Genomic DNA, 4,824 nt, shown 5'->3' with positions numbered 1-4,824 from the left:
TCTCCTTTTGCCCTCAATCTCTCCCAGCATCAAAGTCTTTCCAATGAGTCGGTTCTTCGCATCAGGTGGCCAAAGAGAGGAAAGGAGGCAGGATCAAATTAGGGATACGGGATTCAGAGATACAAACTATTATACCATGTATACAATAGATAAGCAGCAAGGATAGGTCGTAGAGTACACGGAATTGTCACCCTTATCGTGTAATAACTTTTGACGGAGTGTAATTGGTGAAACTACGCACCTGAAACTATTATTAATATAATACTGTAAAACAAGTCTACTTCAATTAAAAAGAAATACTGATATAACCAACAGTTCACAATTACTTATTTAGTTTTCACTAGTAATTAGAATTGCTATGGGGTTTTACGAATGGCTCACTGCGTAAGGAGTCTGCCTGCAATGCAGGAGACACAAGAGATGGGGGTTTGATCCCTGAGTTGAGAATGATCCTCTGGGTAAGGAAATGGCAACCCACTCCAGTATTCTTGCCTGGGAAATCCCATGGACAGAGGAGCCTGGTGGGCTACCGTCCATGGAGTTGCAAAGAGTCAAACATGACTGAGCAACTAAGCACAAATGTTAAGAAGTCTGATTAATATGTGTCATTAAAACTACTGAAATTAATAAGGAAAACATATTTGTGTTCAAGGAAATTTTTTTAAAGTTATAAGGATGAATGTGTATTTTGTTAAAGGGAAAGGAAGTAATTTTGTCCTAAAGTGACATTAAAATGGGGGAGGGGAGAAGCAGAACACTGAAAATCTGAGTGTAATAAAGGAAGTTATAGAAAATTTGTGGAGGATTTCCCTGGTGGTCCAGGGGTTCACAGCAGGGGGGCCTGGCTTATACATCCCTGGTCTGGGAACTAAGATTCTGCAAGTTGCAGACAGGGTAAAAAAAAAAAAAAAAGAAGTTGTGCTATCTTTGAAAATCTTCCCAAATCAAATTCCTTTACCACACACACACACATACACACACACAAATTATTTGGCCATGGTAAATCTTAGTTGCATTATGATGTGGGATCTAATTTCCTGACCAGGGATCAAACTTGAACCCTGTGCTTTGAGAGCATTGGATCACCAGGGAAGTCAGTCCCAAATAATACTATAAGTGAAATATTTTTTTGACCTCTAGCTAATTTGGGGATTTTTCAGTGAGCCCCCACAACATCTCAGAGAAATATATTGAACCCATTATAATTAGGAAAATTGGCAAGTATCATTACATAGCTATCACAGTCAAGTAAGTGATGATGAACCTTCTAAGGTGATATTGGAAGGATAAATGTTATCGATCTTTTTTTTCTAAAAAACTATATGAAATTGTAAAAAGCCTAATATGTCTCAGCATATTGTTATCAGTCATAATTCTAATTATTATCTTGAAATATTAAATGTCATGGAAATAGCCAAAACTCTCCTTTTTCTTACCTCAATTGCCATTTAATTTTCTATCAACAGAGCCAAACACCTCACCTCTGGAATTCCCATCTTACATAGGTTATGTAAGGACTCATCCTGTGTTTTATCTCTCTACTTCTTTGCCAAGCATAGCTTTGACTAGATGGACCTTTGTTGGCAAAGTAATGTCTCTGTTTTTTAATACACTGTCTAGGTTTGTCATAGCCTTTCTTCCAAGGAGCAAGCATCTTTTAATTTCATGGCTGCGGTCACAGTCCACAGTGATTTGATATATCCTAGCTGGAGAAGGCAGTGGCACACCACTCCAGTACTCTTGCCTGGAAAACCCCATGGACGGAGGAGCCTGGTGGGCTACAGTCCATGGGGTCACTAAGAGTCGGACACGACCGAGCAACTTCACTTTTCACTTTCATGAATTGGAGAAGGAAATGGCAACCCACTCCAGTGTTCTTGCCTGGAGAATCCCAGGGACAGGGGAGCCTGGTGGGCTGCTGTCTATGAGGTCGAAGAGTCGGACACGACTGAAGCGACTTAGCAGCAGCAGCAGCAGCAGTAAATTGTTATCAGTCATAAGTTATCTTAAAATTTAATGTATTAACTTAAAATTCTGTGTTATGGAAATAACCAAAATTCTCTTTTCTTTTTTCTTACCATGGTTGTTATTTAATTTTCCATCAACAGAGACAAACACCTCAGCTCTGACATTCCAATCTTACATAGATTATGTAAGGAGTCATCCTGTGTCTTATTTCTCCACTTCTTTGCTAAGCTTTTAGAGGGTTAGAGGGAAGGTTAGGTGACTTTTCCAGGCTCATGTGGGCAGTAAAGTGAGGAGGTATGGGGTGTGGGAGAGGAATATGTAAAGTCTGGAGGGTGTCCACGTTGTACCCCTGTCCCTGGAAAGACAGCAGACCCTCAGTCATCTCCCAAACCCCTTCCTCATCTTGTTGCCCTGCTCACAACCACTCACTGACTCCCTGCCCTGTGGGAACCACCCATTTTATGAATCAGTTCAGTTCAATTCAGTTCAGTCACTCAGTCGTGTCCGACTCTTTGCGACCCCATGAATCGCAGCACACCAGGCCTCCCTGTCCATCACCAACTCCCGGAGTTTACTCAAACTCATGTCCATCAAGTCGGTGATGCCATCCAGCCATCTCATCCTCTCTCGTCCCCTTCTCCTCCTGCCCCCAATCCTGCCCAGCATCAGGGTCTTTTCCAATGAGTCACCTCTTCGCCTGAGGTGGCCAAAGTATTGGAGTTTCAGCTTCAGCATCAGTCCTTCCGATGAACACCCAGGACTGATCTCCTTTAGAATAGACTGGTTGGATCTCCTTGCATCCAAGGGACTCTCAAGAGTCTTCTCCAACACCACAGTTCAAAAGCATAAATTCACCCAAAGCAATCTATAGATTCAATGCAATCCCTATCAAGCTACCAACGGTATTTTTTACAGAGCGAGAACAAATTCACAATTTGTATGGAAATACAAAAAACCTCGAATAGCCAAAGCAATCTTGAGAAAGAAGAATGGAACTGGAGGAATCAACCTGCCTGACTTCAGGCTCTACTGCAAAGCCACAGTCATCAAGACAGTATGGTACTGGCACAAAGACAGAAATATAGATCAATGGAACAAAATAGAAAGCCCAGAGATAAATCCACGCACATATGGACACCTTACCTTTGACAAAGGAGGCAAGAATATACAATGGAGAAAAGACAATCTCTTTAACAAGTGGTGCTGGGAAAACTGGTCAACTACTTGCAAAAGAATGAAACTAGAACACTTTCTAACACCATACACAAAAATAAACTCAAAATGGATTAAAGATCTAAACATAAGACCAGAAACTATAAAACTCCTAGAAGAGAACATAGGCAAAACACTCTCCGACATACATCAGAGCAAGATCCTCTATGAACCACCTCCCAGAATATTGGAAATAAAAGCAAAAATAAACAAATGGGACCTAATTAAAATTAAAAGCTTCTGCACAACAAAAGAGACTATAAGCAAGGTGAAAAGACAGCCTTCAGAATGGGAGAAAATAATAGCAAATGAAGCAACTGACAAACAACTAATCTCAAAAATATACAAGCAATTCCTACAGCTCAATTCCAGAAAAATAAACGACCCAATAAAAAAATGGGCCAAAGAACTAAATAGACATTTCTCCGAAGAAGACATACTGATGGCTAACAAACACATGAAAAGATGCTCAACATCACTCATTATCAGAGAAATGCAAATCAAAACCACAATGAGGTACCATTTCACACCAGTGAGAATGGCTGCGATCCAAAAGTCTACAAGCAATAAATGCTGGAGAGGGTGTGGAGAAAAGGGAACCCTCTTACACTGTTGGTGGGAATGCAAACTAGTACAGCCACTGTGGAGAACAGTGTGCAGATTCCTTAAAACACTGGAAATAGAACTGCCATATGACCCAGCAATCCCACTGCTGGGCATACACACTGAGGAAACCAGAAGTGAAAAGAACACGTGTACCCCAATGTTCATCGCAGCACTGTTTATAATAGCCAGGACATGGAAACAACCTAGATGTCCATCAGCAGACGAATGGATGAGAAAGCTGTGGTACATATACACAATGGAGTATTACTCAGCCATTAAAAAGAATACATTTGAATCAGTTCTAATGAGGTGGATGAAACTGGAGCCTATTATACAGAGTGAAGTAAGCCAGAAAGAAAAACACCAATACAGTATACTAATGCATATAAATGGAATTTAGAAAGATGGTAATGACAATCCTGTATGGGAGACAGCAAAAGAGATGTATAGAACAGTCTTTTGGACTCTGTGTGTGTGGAGGGGGGGATGATTTGGGAAAACGGCATTAAAACATGTATAATATCATATAAGAAACAAATCGCCAGTCCAGGTTTGATGCAGGATACAGGAAGCTTGGGACTGGTGCACTGGGATAACCCAGAAGGATGGTATAGGGAGGGAGGAGGGAGGGGGGTTCAGGATGGGGAACACGTGTACACCCATGGCAGATGCATGTTGATGTATGGCAAAACCAATACAATATTGTAAAGTAAATAATAATAATAATAATAAAATAATAAAGTAACAACAACAACAGCAAAAAAACAAAAGCATCAATTCTTCGGCACTCAGCTTTCTTCACAGTCCAACCCTCACATCCATACATGACCACTGGAAAAACCATAGCCTTGACTAGACGGACCTTTGTTGGCAAAGTAATGTCTCTGCTTTTGAATATGCTATCTATGTCGGTCATAACTTTCCTTCCAAGGAGTAAACGTCTTTTAATTTCATGGCTGCAATCACCATCTGCAGTGATTTTGGAGACCCCCAAAATAAAGTCTGACACTGTTTCCACTGTTTCCCTATCTACTTCCC

This window comes from Bos mutus, chromosome 18, assembly GCF_027580195.1.
Source record: "Bos mutus isolate GX-2022 chromosome 18, NWIPB_WYAK_1.1, whole genome shotgun sequence".
NCBI lineage: Eukaryota > Metazoa > Chordata > Mammalia > Artiodactyla > Bovidae > Bos > Bos mutus.
The sequence above is the reverse complement of the archived record's forward strand: the minus strand, read 5'-3'. Positions refer to the sequence as shown.